The sequence below is a fragment of the Microcebus murinus genome, chromosome 1 (genome assembly GCF_040939455.1).
Source record: "Microcebus murinus isolate Inina chromosome 1, M.murinus_Inina_mat1.0, whole genome shotgun sequence".
Taxonomy (NCBI): Eukaryota; Metazoa; Chordata; class Mammalia; order Primates; family Cheirogaleidae; genus Microcebus; species Microcebus murinus.
The window spans coordinates 117,801,608-117,819,624 of record NC_134104.1 but is presented as its reverse complement, the minus strand read 5'-3'; the positions used below and the strand labels follow the sequence as shown (position 1 = coordinate 117,819,624).

The 18,017-nt window shown below is 38.5% G+C and overlaps 1 protein-coding gene and 1 non-coding gene across 9 annotated transcripts in view; one reads left to right on the top strand and one right to left on the bottom strand.

The window, feature by feature from the left end:
* The window catches only part of PIK3CB (phosphatidylinositol-4,5-bisphosphate 3-kinase catalytic subunit beta), a 141,419-nt gene that overhangs the window by 103,118 nt on the left and 20,284 nt on the right, over positions 1-18,017 (bottom strand). The gene's annotated exons all lie outside the window — the stretch shown is intronic.
* LOC142875135 (U6 spliceosomal RNA) lies at positions 13,476-13,578 on the top strand. The gene has a single exon (XR_012922626.1). It is a non-coding gene; the product is annotated as a U6 spliceosomal RNA (small nuclear RNA).

Sequence of the window (18,017 nt, the reverse complement as noted above, 5' to 3'; positions counted from 1 at the left end):
GTCTAACTTTATAAAAAGTCTTTAAGTATTTAATTTTTCATTCTATTATTACCTCTTTTTAATCTGGTATAAGGCTCATCAATATTGGACCAGATCTACAGAGATTTCATTTTTTAAAATACTATGAAGTTTTTTTGATAATATGGTTTCAGCTACATATTTTGTAGAGCTAGTTGTTATACCGGTTGGACTGTATGACTTTGGATAAATTACTTAATCTCTCTGAGCTCCAGTTTCTTAATGAAAAAAGAATACGAATGAAGAATATGAAAAAAAAAGATGTATTATCCACCTTGCAGAGTTAGTGTAAGGATTAAATAGTACATACAGAAAAGCACCTTGCATAGCATCTGAAATTTAAAAAGCACTCAACAAATAAGGACTAACATTAGTTTACCTGAGGAAATTAATATTAATAAGACCTCTTCCTTCCAAAAGAGTCATGACTCTTATTCACAGCATACAACCACCAGCTCTGATTTAAGAGTGAAAGGTAATTAGAGCAGTGTTTCTTAAAAGGTATTCTCCAATGACCTATCAGGTGGTTTGCTCAGGTGAACTTCCCCAAATTAAATAGTTTCAACAGAAATCCCACAAAATAGTTCTGTGCTACCAGAGCTACATTGTTTAATTTCTCAATTAAAGTGATGCTGTGGGAAATAGCAAATGTATTTTTACTTTATTTCTGCTATAGAGTTTACTTTTGTTAAATTTATTTTTACTGTTACTATTGCCTTACATCATTCAGTTATGGCTCAAAAGAAGTTCAAAGAAGGGACCAAAATTAGAGAAGCATAATTCACAATTACATTCCTTGTTGCAAAAACAAATACAATTTACACAACTGCTAAAAAGTTTCCAAAACCTAAGATAAAGCTAATAGCAATGCTCAGAAAGAGAATAAGTTACTACAAAATTCCTTTATCAAATTATAATACTGAACACTGCATAATATAAATGGCATGTGACAAAGCAATTCCTATCACTTGTGTATATATTAGTAGAAATGTGGCTTTCTGGGGTGCCCATCATATAATACCTATCTGAGAGAGAACTGCTCAGTGACTTTTCGTTCTTTACACGAATGAAAAGTCACGCAACAGGACTAAAGATTTTCCATTTAGTTTGTTACTCAAAAGTAGCACCAATATGAACTGCATATGAAATCTAGGTTGTCAACACACACTTCTGTCAGTCTGTACTTGCAGTCAATGTAGTCAACAGTGATCTAAACAATCCTCTATTGAGGATTTTATGTCATAGGTGTAAACATTTGACTATGTTTTATTTCGGTTGTGCCTGAGTATTTACATAATTGAAATGCATATTTTAATCACAAATGATCTTCCTTTAGATTATAGTTAGAACAATATATTTTATTGTATGTGTAGGTGGATTACACTATCTATAAGTTTCATTTCAATATAGTCAAGCAAGTATTTAAAAAAACATGCTACTAAAAAGGGATTTGAATCCAACAGGGTTTAGAATCACTGGTATAAACTTCTTTCAGATTATTTATACATACTGCCAAACTTCCTAGAAAGGATCTTTTTTTTTTTTTTTTTGAGACAGAGTCTCACTTTGTTGCCCAGGCTAGAGTGCCATGGCATCAGCCTAGCTCACAGCAACCTCAAACTCCTGGGCTCAGGCAATCCTTCTGCCTCAGCCTCACAAGTAGCTGGGACTACAGGCATGCGCCACCATGCCCAGATAATTTTTTCTATATATATTAGTTGGCCAGTTAATTTCTTTCTATTTATAGTAGAGACGGGGTCTTGCTCTTGCTCAGGCTGGTTTCGAACTCCTGACCTCGAGCAATCCGCCCACCTCGGCCTCCCAGAGTGCTAGGATTACAGGCGTAGAAAGGAGCTTTCTAAGAAAGGTCGTACCAATTTGTTCCCACTACTGTATTCATTAATAGAATTGTATTAGAGCTGTTTAATCTTGTTAAATCATCAAAAGGCAAAAAGTTCTTGTGATTTAATTTGAATTACTGATTACTTATAAAACTTTTTCATATTTACTAAAATCTGTATTTCTACTTAACTGCTATTCATTGCCAGCTTTGGAGTATCAGTGTTTCTCATTGCTAATTAGTAAGGTATCTTTCTCTATTAGGGATTTTATGTGATAGAGATTTAGGCCTCTCCAAAATTACCTGAATCAAGACTAACCCCAGGGGCCTATGATTTCTCTATGGTCTGAGGATACCAACACAGTTCATCTACAAAGAGATTCCTAGATGTTTTTCACTGTCGATTATATCTTGAACATCACCCAGAGCAGCAGAATCTCAGCAGTAGCATATATGCTTTGTGACAGGTACAGAAATGCAGTGAATCTCAAAATCCCTGGGAACATCTGACCATATATAGGGTGTTCTCTAAGTCATACTTTTTACCCTAGTATTTTTCCTGCTCCTTCCATGAATCTCACTGACTGAATAACAAATAAACCACATAAATTAGCATTGCTTACTTAAAAAGCATTAGAAATTTTATTTATTTATTTTATTTTTTTGAGACAGAGTCTCACTCTGTTGCCGGGGCTAGAGTACTGTGGTATCAGCCTAGCTCACAACCTCCAACTCCTGGGCTCAAGCAACCCTTTTTGCCTCAGCCTCCAGAGTAGCTGGGACTACAGGCATGCGCCACCATGCCTGGCTAATTTTTTGTATTTATTTTTAGTTGGCCAATTAATTTCTTTCTATTTTTAGTAGAGACAAGGTCTCGCTCTTGCTCAGGCTGGTCTCAAACTTCTGAGCTCAAACAATCCTCCCGCCTCGGCCTCCCAGAGTGCTAGGATTACAGGCATGAGCCATCACGCTTGGTCAAGAATTTTAAATAATTCACTTTCTCAACAACTTTTTGAAAATTGTTATTTTCAGATAAAAGTATAAAGAGAAATTTAGACATATAATCCATAAAAAACATTGGCACTACCACAAGGAGGAGGATCATTATTGCATTATTGGTATTATTTCATCAGCCTATAAAAGCTAATGAAAAAAAAACGTTTGTTTTTTTGAGACAGAGTCTCGCTCTGTTGTCCTTGGTAGAGCACGGGGTGTCCTCATAGTTCACTGTAACCTCAAACTTCTAGACTCAAATGATCCTCCTGCCTCAGCCTCCCCGGTACTTTGGACTACAGGCACGTGCAATGACACTCAGCTAATTTTTCTATTTTTAGTAGAGACAGGGTCTCGCTCTTGCTCAGGCTGGTCTCTCACTCCTGAGTTCAAGGGATCCTTGTGCCTCAGCTTCCAAGCATGCTAGGTTCGAGCCACAATGCCAGGCAGAGAAAATTCTAATTCAGTAGATTCTCGGGTCTAAAGAATATTAAGAATTCTCCCACAAAGGGCATAAAAAATAAAAGTCTCCCAGCACTTTGGGAGGTTAAGGAAGGAGGATCACTTGAGGCCAGGAGTTCTAGACTAGCCTGGGCAACATAGTGAGACCCCCATCTCTATAAAAAAAAATTAGCCTGGCATAGTGTCCCATGCCTGCAGTACCAGCTGCTCAGGAAGCTGAGGTAAGATCACTTAAGCCCAGGAGTTCAAAGCTGCAATGAGCTATGACTGCATCACTGTACTCCAGCCTGGGTGACAAAGAAGACTCTGTATCTAAAAAATAAAATTATTTAAATAGTCTTGCTTCAATTGGTATTAACAGATCAACACCTAGGTGGACATATAGGAATAACATTTATCGGGTGTCAGGCAGGTGGGAGGGGGGAAGAAGGGATGGGTATATACAAACACAATGAGTGAGATGTGCAATGTCTGGGGGATGGACACACTTGAGGCTCTGACTTGAGAGGGAGGGGAGGCATGGGCAATATACATAACCTTAACACTTGTACCCCCATAATATGCTAAAATAAAAATAAATAGTCTTGCTTCAAATATTTAGTTTTTTACTAAGTAATGCTAATAAATCTTTTCAGAATTCTAGTTTTCAGTCTTATTCTTTTCTAATCTAAATGTTCAATCATGCATACTCTAACATCAACAAGTGATAAATTACTCCAAATGATATGTTATTTCCAAAAAACATATATTTCATCCCATTGTCTTCTCCTCTCACCATTCCCTTCCTAAAGCCCAGATGACTAGGACTTAGGACAACGGAAGGTCACTAATTGTTAAGCCTATTTCAATCAATGGTTGACAATAATCATGTTTTAGGGTAAAAATGATTATTTCTCTAAATAGCTAAAATTAATAGGACAACGACTTACTACCAATATTTAGTAGATAATATAGAGACCTTCTTGACAGCCAGACAGAGTGACTCATGCCTGTAATCCCAGCATTTTGGGAGGCCTAGGCAGGAGGATCACTTGAGGCCAGGACTTGGAGACCAGCCTGGGCACCCGTCTCTATAAAAAAATCTAAAAATTTGCCATGCATAATGGCATGCACCTGTAGTCCTAGCTACTTGGCAGGCTGAGTGAGGTGGGAGGATTGTTTGAGCACAGAAATTCAAGGCTGCAGTGAGCTATGATGGCACCAGTGCACTCCAGCTTAGGCAACAGAAGATACTATCTCAAAAATAATAATATATATGTTTACACACACAACTATTATGTACTTATAATAATTTAAAATAAAAATTTTTTAAATATATACATATACAGAGAGAGAAAGAGAGAGACTTCCTTTAGCCTTTGCAGATAAAGCTAAGGGAATTTCCCCTAGATAATAGGAAAGTACTTTCTATTTTTAAACTTTTGCTTTGTTTTGTTTTTGAGCTAGCACCTTGCTCTGCTGCCCAGGTTAGGGTATTGCAATATGATTGCAGCTCACTGCAACCTCAAAGTCCTAGGCACAAGTGATCACCCTGCCTCACCCCCCTGAGTAGCTCAAACTATAGATGCATGCCACCACACCCACCTAATTTTTCATATTTTTTGTAGAGACAGGTCTTCCTATGTTAACAGCTCAGGTTGGTCTCGGACTCCTGGCTTCAAACAACCCTCCCGCCCCAGGCCTGCCGCAAAGTGCTAGAATTACAGGTCTGAGACACCTTGCTTTAACTTTAAACATTTTTGTTTAAAAAAATACATAAACAAAAATTACCCAACATGTCCCTACACAGTTCAGTGAATTACTGGAAAGCAAACACCTATTGCAAAGCAAATCACTGTCCAGATCAAGAAATAGAACACTGCCAGCATCTCAGGAGACCACTTGGATGTCCCTCATAGATAGCAACCTCCTCCCTCTCCCCAACCTCCCACCTCCAATCTGACTTATTTGGTAAGCTCTTTTTTGTTTTTTAATCATTGTCGGTAACAGTACAGGAGTGAAGCAAATATCCAAATAATTCCAGCTAATTGGATACGTTTTTACACCTATCATCCAAATACATAATTTAGACAAAAGTCCCATTGTCTGGATGACTGCTTCTGTGTCTCACACCAGTGATGATGGGTCCCACTGACAAACTGGGGTATGTGCTTTTTGAACGTCAACAAATTTTCCTCCCAGAAATGGTATCCAATCAATACTGGTTCTTGTTTACAACTAACATCATGACAATCAGGAATGACTGTTTGTGTAGCAAAGGATACCCACATGTAACTGCAGTGAGAGTGAGTCATGAGCCAAATTGTAAAAGTGTGCGGTGTTGCTGGTGAGTAACTAACCAACAGCCCTCACATCTAGGAACTGAACCAGTGCCAGAAAGCCATCTGGATGGCAAACAGTAACACGAGAAGAATTTTAAATAGCTTACAGCTGTAGAAAAAGCACTACTCAAGGCTCTGAACCTTTTAGATATTTCTGTCTGCTGTCATACTGAAAATAAGTTTTAATACATAAAAATTAAAAGAGCATCCTATAAAGGCTGGTATTTCCCCCAAGCCATTTCAGGATTACTCCTTTGCATACTGATTTAAGTTTGATATGTGTAAGTATTTATCATATGTTTTAAACCTTTTCCTTGGAGACCAATTTTCCTCCTAAGCTATCCAGCCATGAATGACGAAATGCTTCTGTGTGTAGCTTTCATTTCTCTCTTACTACTGACAGTAAAGAAGAGAAGGAGAGCTAAAAAAAAAATTGAAGAGGTATCTGTCCTTGGTGTCATGTCTTCTTTCACTGCTTATTCTCTCTAGAGGACACAGTAAGCTAGGAGAGGCAGGCTGACATATTATCTTAGTGTTAGGCCTCAATCAAGTAGAAGAGAGGGAACTGCAGAGGGACAAAGAAGGAGAAATTGTTGGACTTCAATTTAATGAATATTTAGTAAGCACTCATTCTGTTTAAGATACCATATCACACACTTGATTGAGGGACGAAGGGAATACAAAAATAAAACATGGAGCAGTCTGCATCCCAGCCTATACCACAGTACTTAGGTCTGCTGAGAGAGACAAATGGAAGGCATGTCTGTTCTATTTTGTTCAGATGGTGTTCATTCTTTTACTACTGAGGGGAATGGTACACAGGGAAAGACAGCAAAGGCTTACCATGACTGGTGCAGTGTTTTCTACCTCAACTTCCCAGAGCCTTAACCATAGAGAAGGGTGGAATATTAGGAGAGGAAACTACTTGCCTGAATTTTATAAGGGTGTGGGATGGCAGTGTGTGAGGATCAGGATACCACACCTATAAAGTTGAGGCAGCACCACAGTATCGCTGTTATGAAACTCCCTCATTGCATCACTGCCCCAGTCTACAACCTGTGCACATGGAATGAGTACTGAAAGTTACATGGTTTGGAAGATAACAATTAATCATGTCACTATGTCTAAGAGCCCAAAAAATCTGAAATATTTTTCTGTTTATGCTTTAAATTCAGCTTTTGGATATCATACTATATTTAATTTATAACATTACTCTATAATTAATATTTAGTTTCAAAAAACTCAAATATAGCATTCTTTTAAATACAGATTAATTTTTTTACACAACATACACCCTACACACACACACACCACATGCACACATACCACACAACACTTCTCACCAAATACACCCTCACCACACACACACCCAAGTACAGATTAATTTTTGACTCTCCTCTTAATTCTTAGTACACCATTTCAAATGATGCTTTGTTTGGGAGTAGGGTTTTCATTTTACTAATTTATACCACCCACATTGCTTACTTTCACAAATGAGTTTTTGACTAAGAACAAAAAGCTGGAAACTGACATTAGTATCCATTTCATCATTATTAAAATGCCAAAATAATTTATTATAAAATATATCTCCTGATTGAATGTAGCTACTAAAACAAACCTACATTTGTTCTCGATTTTTTTTAAGTAACAGTGACTATTACAGGTCCATTTGACTTTACTTTTCAATACTAAAACTGACACTATCTGGAAATTGTGGAAATACTCTCAAGGAATTAAAATGTATTGGATAAAACATTAGCAATGAAAGGATGCTTTAAGAATCTAAACAATCTAACAGAGTATTGAAAACTAGCTCAAAAAGACATGCAATTATATGATAAAGAGCTCTGTTGTCATGACCTGCGGTGATTTTAAAACATGGTCCCAAAATTCTTTTACATTCCTCCCAGAGAGCTGAGGAGCATTTTCCCTTCCTCTCCTTGAATCCAGCCTCTATGACAGCTTGACCAATTGAATACAGCGAGGTAATGCTCTACCAATTTCCACACCCAGGTTTAAGGAGTTACAGCTTCCATTTGCTATTTCTTAAGACACCTTGTGAAATGTGTCTTGTGAGATGCTCACTCTTAGAAGGTAGCCACCATGCAGTAAGCTCAAGACTCCTTGGGGAGGCCATGAAGAGGTGTTTTGACCAACCCAGCTGACAGCCAACACCAAGAGCCAGATTTTTGAGTGAAGAAGCCTTCCATAACTCCATCCCTCAGAATTCAAGTTTCTCCACCTAGGCCAAAGAAAAGTTGACCCTGCTGTGCCCCATCCAAACTCCTGACCACAGAGCTAGGGCAAAACAAGATGGATGTTTCATACCACTATATTTTGGGATGGTTTGTTACAGCAAAAGATAAGTGCAGCAGATCTATTAGACTGACATCAAATATGCAACTACTTCAGCCAGGAGTTAATTCATTGTCTCTTAAAAACACATATATAGATACAGATATATAGATACATACACACACCCATGCTTCTTTATGTACATAATATATAATAATTCTTTATATATAAATCTATAAACAAGATATTTCTTATAAGAAATATTTTCTTCTAATATACATATAGCTTCAGTATTTCATCAGCAAACCAGTTTATTTCTGAAATCAGAGTCAAAATTCTACTGAAATTTAAACGGAATTGAGAACTTATAAAACTAAAATTATAATTATTGTTTTGTAGGAATTAAAAAACTAAAATTAAATTGCTTTAACCTTTAATCTTGCTATCATTTTGAAAGAAAAAGGCAGTATAGATTAAATGAGTTTTTAAAATTATGTCTTCATATAAAAATGAAACCTTCATTACCCAACTTTGGTCTATATCAAATTTCACTTACAAAAGCCATCAAGACAATTTCTTTGAATTCATAACTGCTAACACCATACAAAATTATAAATAAATTGATGCCAATTTTTTTTTTTTTGAGACAGGCTCTCACTTTGTTGCCCAGGCTGGAGTGAGTTCCGTGGCGTCAGCCTAGCAAACTTCTGGGCTCTGAGGTTGCTGTGAGCTAGGCTGATACCATGGCACTCACTCTAGCCTGGGCAACAAAGTGAGACTCTGTCTCAAAAAAAAAACTCCTAGGCTCAAGCAATCCTCCTGCCTCAGCCTTCCGAGTAGCTGGGACTACAGGCATGCACCACCATGCCTGGCTAATTTTTTCTATATATATTAGTTGGTCAATTAATTTCTTTCTATTTATAGTAGAGACTGGGTCTCACTCTTGCTCAGGCTGGTCTCGAACTCCTGACCTTGAGCAATACGCCCGCCTCAGCCTCCCAGAGTGCTAGGATTACAGGCGTGAGCCACTGCGCCCGACCCAATGCCAACTTTCTTAATTAGATGCTTTTAAATATATTTAAAGTTCTTATATTTTCCAAAGAAAATGTAGAATATTTAAACAAGTTCTTCATTAAATATTCTAAAAGCAACTAATACCATAGTAACACATTTGCCTACAACTTGGTACTGACACATAACCTCAGAATTATTTCATCTCACATAAGAAGCTTCCATTTGCTGCTGTAAGACCACGAGGCAGTTTGTACCCAGAACTTGAGTAAAGCTACAGAGCAGACAATGTTTAAAACTACTTTTAGCCCCTTATATTCCCTCAAAACTGAAGTGAACCAAGGTAAATAAGAAAAACAACAGAAATACTGTGTGCCTTTTAACTTTCATCACTAAGGAAGAAGAGTACGTGTGTTATAAATCTTCCCAGTATAGATCTTATACCTTAGAAACTGAGACCTACAAAAATAAGATGAGTATACAAAGGTCACTACCACAGAGACTGCTTTTCTCTCTTTTTTTTTTTTTTTTTTTTTTTTGAGACACTCTTGCTCTGCCAAACCCTTGGTAGAGTGCAGTGGCATGATCATATCTCACTGCAACATCAAACTCCTGGGCTCAAGCAATCCTCCTACTTCAGCCTCCCGAGTAGCTGGGACTACAGGTGTGTGCTACCATGCCTGGCTAATTTTTTCTGTTTTTAGTAGAGATGGGGTCTAGCTCTTGCTCAGGCTGGTCTTGGAACTCCCGACCTCAAGCAATCCTTCCACGTTGGCCTCCCAGAGTGCTAGGATTACAGGCATGAGCCACCAACCCCGGCAAGACTGCTTTTCTTTTTCCACTTATGGTATTGTGGCTGGGCATTTGGCAGACTACACATTCCCATTTTCTGTGTAGTTAGAAGTAGCCATGTGATAAGTTCTCTCCAGTGAAATGTTGAGTGGAAAAGACCTGGGCCACTTCAGGTCAAGGCTTTTAAGAAAGTTGGTGTGCTACTTATACATCCTATTTCCTCCTCCCACTCTCAGTATTTCACTTCCATACCTATGGGAGGACAGGTGATTACTCTGTTACACCACTGGTCATAGAAGATAACAGTCACAAGATGGAAGAAACCACTTGGAAGAGAACCACCCACCAAAGAGGACCATCTACCTTAACTGTTCCATGAGTGAGAAATAAATGTCTATTGTGTTTGAACTATTATTCATTTGAATTCTGTTACAGAAATTTGGGCTTGACTATTATATTTAGTTAAATACATAGTCTAGGTAGCTGCAAGGCCATGATCAAAACCCACACATCCTCGCTCAGAAAAGGTCAGCCCACCATCACTGCGTTTTCCTTACCACCCTTCTCATCCAAAAAGAATTGTGAAGAGAAGTGGGGGGTAAAACTGATGACACTACCATTATGGCACAAGCAGATTATTCACTTCTACTGAAACTCAACAGCTTTCATCCTTATTCATCACTTGGCCCAATGTATTTTAGAATTCCCTGGTAGAAATTAACACATTTATAGCTCTTTCTCCTCTTACCATTTTCCGACTAGATTATATTTTCACATAAAATTGTAGAGGCACAAAGTATATAAATTTGAGGCAGGTAAAGCCAAGATGGTGATATTTTAACAGACTTGAAGGAAGAGAAGAAATTAACTAGGCCACAAAGAAAAAAACATATGCAAAGACCTGAGAAGCCTTAAGCATTCGATGAATTCAAAGAAGACATTAAGAATATAGGCCAGGCACAGTGGCTCACGCCTGTCACTCTGGGAGGCCGAGGCGGGCGGATTGCTCGAGGTCAGGAGTTCGAAACCAGCCTGAGCAAGAGCAAGACCCTGTCTCTACCATAAATAGAAAGAAATTAATTGGCTAACTGATATGTATATATATAAAATTAGCCGGGCATGGTGGCACATGTCTGTAGTCCCAGCTACTTGAAAGGCTGAGGCAGTAGGATTCCTTGAGCCCAGGAGTTTGAGGTTGCTGTGAGCTAGGCTGATGCCACGGCACTCACTCTAGCCTGGGCAACAAAGTGAGACTCTGTCTCAAAAAAATAAATAAATAAATAAAGAATATAAAGAGGCAGAGAACAAAGGCTGAATTGTAATAGAGAGTCTGGCTGGATCCAGATCCTCCTAGGTGATAATACGGTGATGCTCCTGATGCAAAAAAACAAGAAGAGACCTGATGAAAAGTGGTTAAGTAGATGAAAAAAAAAGAAAAACCAACCAAATAGGCCTGGTGCACTGGGCACTGTAGCTCACGCCTACAATCCCAACACTATGGCTATGATCATGCCACCTGCACTCCAGCCTATATAACAGAGCAAGACCCTATCACAAATAAATAAGCAAACAGATAAATAACAAACAATTTTTATAAATTACAATGTGAAAATGAATATATAAAGAACATAAACCCAACAGTAAAATGGGCAAAATACTTAAACAGATATTTCCCAGAAGCCTAAATAACCCACAAACACATGGAGGAAAATGTTCAATCTCAGTAGTCATCGAGGAAATGTAAATTAAAATCACAATGAGATGCCATTTCACAGATCACTTCTGGTGGGAGAAAAAAGTGATTTAACCTCTTCCAAAACAGTTTGGCATCAAAAATTCCATTATGAGGTATAATATTCTAGGAAAACTCTTATTTGAGGATATGACATGTACATGAATGTTTAGGGTGGAATTTTTCATAATAACCAAAAGCTAGGCGCAAGCCAAAATGTACATTCATAAAACAGATCAATAATTATACTGATGTCATGGTGAATTGTAAGGGAAAAATAAAAATAAATAAATAGATAATTATACTGAATATTTTACAGTAGAAACAATTAACAAAATGTAGCTACATACTATTAATATTAATGAACCTTACAAACAATATTGAGAAACAAAAAAATATATACAATATGATTAGATTTACTGAAGTATAACAAAGTTAAATATTGTTTAGAGATACAAACACAGGTGGCAAAGTTATTTTCTAAAAAAGAAAATAACACAAAATTTAGCAAAGTGTTTCTTGGAGATAGGGAGGAAGATATGATAAAGGAAGATAGGTAAGACTGGCCTGGCTGTTACACACATAAGTTTTATTTATTTATTTATTTATTTACTTTTTTAAAAATTATAAATGCAAGTTTTCACTGTTCTTCTGTATATTCCTAAATTTCATACTATTTAAAAAATGAACTAATAGCAATAACATATGTAAAGCCCTAGGGCAGCACCTGACATGAAGCACACATTTGTTTTTTGTTTTTCTTGAGACAGAGTTTCACTCTGTTGCCCTGGCTAGAGTGCCGTGGCATCAGCCTAGTTCACAGCAACCTCAAACTCCTGGGCTCAAGCAATCCTCCTGCCTAAGCCTCCAGAGTAGCTGGGACTACAGGCACATGCCACCATGCTATTTTCAGTTGTTTGGCTAATTTCTTTCTATTTATAGTAAAGATGGGGGTCTCGCTCTTGCTCAGGCTGGTCTTGAACTCCTGAGCTCAAGTAATCCTCCCACCTCAGCCTCCCAGAGTGCTAGGATTACAGGCGTGAGCCACCGTGCCCGGCCTTGAATAACACATTTGATGGGAACCCATTCCCCATTCCATTTAGCCTATAATCTCAGTGTTGGTGGTAACCAAACCCAAGCTCCAGATTTCTGTCACTTGCAGCTGCTCCTCTTCTAGCACCGTTCAAACCTAAGAAGTCTGACCATCCTCATTTCCCCACCACTTAAGGATTTTGCCTCTATCTCCAGATTCTAGAAGGAAAGAGACATTAGCAGCTACAGCAAGGATCTGTGATCTTGCTAAACTCTGTTCATACACCCTTGATGATATCTATATAGTAAGTTCCTAAATGACAGGAACTGGCTCTAGCCTAGGTGGTAGAGGGAGACTCCGTCTCAAAAAGAATCTTTAAACCCGCCTTTAAATCCACACAGTGCCTGATACACAACAGGCCCTCAGTAACAATTTGCTAAGTGATGGATAAATAAACACATTATAGAGCTAAGCTACCAGTAGGAAGATTAAAGTTTAAAATCAGAGGCCAGGAGTTCGAGAACAGCCTGAGCAACACAGCAGACCCCATCTCTACAAAAAATAGAAAAATCAGCTGGGCATGGTGGCATGCTCCTATAGTCTCAGCTACTCAGGAGGCTGCAGCAAGAAGATTGCCTGAACCCAGGTATTTGAGGTTGCCATGAACTACGATGATACCACTGTACTGTACCCTGGGCAATAGAGTGAGACTCTGTCTCAAAAAAAAAAAAAAAAAAGAAGATTAAAATCAGGCTGGTGCTCATTTATTTTTCCCAGGCCCCTTCACAGTTTTAAAGAAACAAGTCTCTCTTGGGTGTGCACGAGCAAGCAAAAAGACGGCTTCAAGGACTTCTTTAAAATCTTTTCTCACAAAAATGACAGATTTGTAGTCATGAGCTATATATAATAACCTCCACTCATTAATAATCCTTAAAACTTTGAGTAAAATATTTAGATCCTGTACTTGCTTCAGCAGCACCTATATTAAAATTGGAACAATATTAAAATTGGCACAATACAGAGATTAGCATGGTCCTGGTGCAAGGATCACATGAAAATTCATGAAGCATTCCATATTTTTAAAAAAGAAAAAGAAAATTTGGCTGGGCATAGTGGCTCACACCTATAATCCTAGTACTCTAGAAGGCTGAGGCAGGACGATCATTTGAGGTCAGGAGTTCAAGATCAGCCTGATCATAAGCAAGACCTCGTCTATATAAAAACCAGAAAATTAGCCAGGTGTGGTGGCATGCTTGCATGGTCCCAACTATTCCAGAGGTTGAAGCAAGAAGATTGCTTGAGCCCAGGAGTTTGAGATTGCAGTGACCTATGATAAATGCACCACTGTACTCTAGCTGGGACGACAGAGCAAGACCCTGTCTCAAACAAACAAATAAATAAATAGAATATGTGGATCCTTTTTGAAAATAATATAAGTGTTTTTCTAATTAAAATTTAAGTATTATAAATTTCATAAAATTACACTTAAAATGTACTCTATGTATTAATGCATAAAATTAGTAACCCTCCACATAAACAAAACTATATTTAACAACATATGTGACTATTTAACATGCGCTTATATTAAAAAACTGTAGTGACATCAACAAGGCAGTCATTTATACTGCCCTTTATGTATTACATCCTCTATCATGTGGCAGTCAAAAGGCTGAGATGCTTGTAGCAAAGAAAACAGTTTTGAAAGGTCATGCAATGCAGACAGCCAGAATTTCTTTCACAATTATCCTTATTGTTATGAACTAAAATAAAATCTTAAGCCCCCACAGCTGACTGAATGGACCTCTCTTAGCCAAACGGACCCCAGAAATACCCTAATGCTGAGTAACTGGCCCTGAGAAGTGGGGTCAACAGGCCTTCTCATGCCCCCCTCCCTCCCTGGAGATATCCTTTGTAATTCATTAACAAGCTTAAACCACACCTGTAGATCATCAATTTACTTAACAGATTGCTTTAGTCAGGGTATATGTCCCTTGGCTAGTCTCTGATTAACAGACTTCACCATCTTAAAACATTACAAACCTTTAGACAAAGCTTCATTTCTTTAACCAATTACAAATCAAAGAATCTTTAAGGTCCAGGCAGGTGGCTCACACCTGTAATCCAGAGGCTGAGGTGGGAGGATCGCTTGAGATCAAGAGTTCAAGATCAGGCCTGTAATCCTAGCACTCTGGGAGGCCAAGGCGGGCGGATCACTCAAGGTCAGGAGTAAGAAACCAGCCTGAGCAAGAGCAAGACCCCGTCTCTACTAAAAAATAGAAAGAAATTAATTGGCAAACTAAAAATATATAGAAAAAATTAGCTGGGCATGGTGGCACTTGCCTGTGCCAAGCTACTCAGGAGGCTGAGGGAGGAGGACTGCTTGAGCCCAGGAGTTAGAGGTTGCTGTGAGCTAGGCTGACACCACAGCACTCTAGCCTGGGCAACAGAGTGAGACTCTGTCTCAAAAAACAAAACAAACAAACAAAAAAAAAGAATTCAAGATCAGCCTTAGCAAGAGGCAGACCCCCCGTCTCTACTAAAAATAGAAAGAAATTAGCTGGACCTGGTGGCACAGGAATGTAGTCCCAGCTACTCAGGATCTGAGGCAGGAGGATCACTTAAACCCAAGAGTTTGAGGCTGCTGTGAGCTAGGCTCATGTCATGGCACTCTAGCCCAGGTGATAGTGGGAGACTCTGTCTCAGAAAGAATCTTTAAACCCACCTGTAATCTATAATGTCCCCCTTGAGATGTCCTACCTTTTACAGGACCAACCAATGCCTTCCATGTATTGACTTATGACTTTACATGTTATTCCGGTCTCCCTGAAATGTATTAATATAAAACCAAACCATAGCCCAACCATCCTGAGATCACTCGTTCAAGACTTCTTGGGCATGGCTCTCTGGGCCATGGTTACACATGTTTTTAAGTTACTTACAGAGTTTGGGTTCTTTTCCGTTAACACTGTCTATGGCAAACTATATGACAATCTGACCAGTTATTTTCTGAGTAAAAGCAAAAAGTACATCACGTTACAAAGGACCAGAAACAGTAGGCACTCAACAATACCATCTTTCTGAATGGTTTTCCTAACTGCATAATCATCCATACATATCAGCAAAAAAGAACACTAATGCAAAGAACTAGAGGAAGTGGAACTAGAGAAAACTAGAAAGCCAAGTTTAAACATGTCACTGTTTATTTACAGTATTCATGTAACATAAGAAGCTTCAAAAGTAAACCTTTTTAAGCTTACCAATGCACAGGAAGAAAGAAAAAAAAAAGAAAGAGTAAACCTTTGTTGGCAAGGAACATCCAGGAAAAAAAAAAAAACCTTTTCAAGTTAAAACACACCATTTACCAAGGAAAAAGCTTAATTATAACAATATTGAAGACAATAAGATCATCCTTCAAAATTTCCATATCTTAATGACAACTGCAAACAAGATGGAAAGCTTCAAAAACCTTTCCTTAGCAGCTGTAATCCTATCACTTCTTTTTCCTTTAATAGCTTTTATTGGTCTATTATCCATATGATGAGGCAATACATTTTCCAGTTACACAGGCAGTGAAGCAGTCAACACCAACATGAAAATTTCCTCAGCTCCTTATAAAATTTGCAAACTTAAAGTTAATAAGTGTATTCTTTAAAAAAAAAAAAAAAGCCAATCTAGCTCATTTAATTATCTTGTCCTATCCTAGAAGATAAAAATTCATGTCTACTATTCAAAACACACAGCTTTCTCCTGAGCCAGGTGAAGCTACTTCGTCCCTCAACCCAAGCCAAGTTACACAGACACAATACCTTAAGTTTATGGCAAAGCATACTTTTTAAGATTTCTGTTTCAGAGGGGCGTAGTGGCTTACACCTGTAATCCTAGCACTCTGGGAGGCTGAAGCAGGAAGATCTCTTGAGGTCAGGAGTTCAAGACCAACCCGAACAAGAGCAAGACCCCATCTCTACTAAAAATAGAAAAAATTAGCCAGCTGTGGTGGTGCACACCTGTAATCATAGCTACTCAGGAGGCTAAGGCAGGAGAATCTCAAGTCCAGGAATTTGAGGTTGCTGTGAGCTAGACTGCTGCCAAAGCACTCTACCAAGGGTGACAGAGCAAGACTCTGTCTCAATCAATCAATATTTTTTTTTTTTTTTTTTTTTTGAGACAGAGTCTCGCTTTGTTGCCCAGGCTAGAGTGAGTGCCGTGGCGTCAGCCTAGCTCACAGCAACCTCAAACTCCTGGGCTCGAGTGATCCTTCTGCCTCAGCCTCCCGAGTAGCTGGGACTACAGGCATGCGCCACTATGCCCGGCTAATTTTTTTTTTATATATATATATCAGTTGGCCAATTAATTTCTTTCTATTTATAGTAGAGACGGGGTCTCGCTCTTGCTCAGGCTGGTTTTGAACTCCTGACCTTGAGCAATCCGCCCGCCTCGGCCTCCCAAGAGCTAGGATTACAGGCGTGAGCCACAGCGCCCGGCCAATCAATATTTTTTTAAAAAAGATCTCTTCTTAAGGCCCCAGAATTTTGTCCTGTGAGAATGTCTAAAATGTAACTAGAAGACAACTTTCTTTACCAGTTCTGATCTTGTAGCAGAGAATAACAATTTGTATTGCTTGTAAAACTACTGTAAAACAGTCTATGATGAACATTTTTTTTTTTTTTAAGACAGAGTCACACTGTGTTGCCTGGCCAGAGTGCCGTGGCATCAGCCTAGCTCACAGCAACCTCAAACTCCTGGGCTCAAGTGATCCTCCTGCCTCAGCCTCCCAAGTAGCTGGGACTACAGGCATGTGCCACCATGCCAGGCTAATTTTTTAGATACATATTTTTAGTTTGCCAATTAATTTCTTTCTATTTTTGTTTTTGTTTTAGTAGAGATGGGGTCTCACTCTTGCTCAGGCTGGTTTCGAACTCCTGACCTTGAGCTATCCGCCCACCTCGGCCTCCCAGCGTGCCAGGATGATTAAAGGCATGAGCCACCATGCCCCAGTGATAAACATTCTTTTAAGGGACTATAACATTCCACTGCTCAAAACCACAGATATACCATTAAACCAAATCCAGGCAAGGCTGTGGAGAAATTGGAACTCTTGTTTATTGCTGGAAGAAATATAAAACGGTACAGCCACTGTGGAAGATAGTATGATTATTCCTCAAATTAAATAATATGATCCAACGATCCCACTTCTGGGTATATACCCAAAAGAATTGAAAGCAGGGATTCAAACAGATTTGAACACCAGTGTTCACAGCAGCATTGTTCACAATACCCAAAAGGTGAAAACACCACAAGTGTCACCATCAACAAATGAATGGATAAACAAAATGTGGTATGTACATGCAATAGAATATCATTCAGCCTTTAAAAGGAATGAAATTCTGATATATGCTATAACATAGATGCACCTTAAAAACATTATGCCAAGTGAAGTATGTTAGAAACAAAAGGACAAATATTGTACAATTCCACTTATACAAGGCTCCTAGAGTAGAAAAGTCAAATTCATAGAGACAG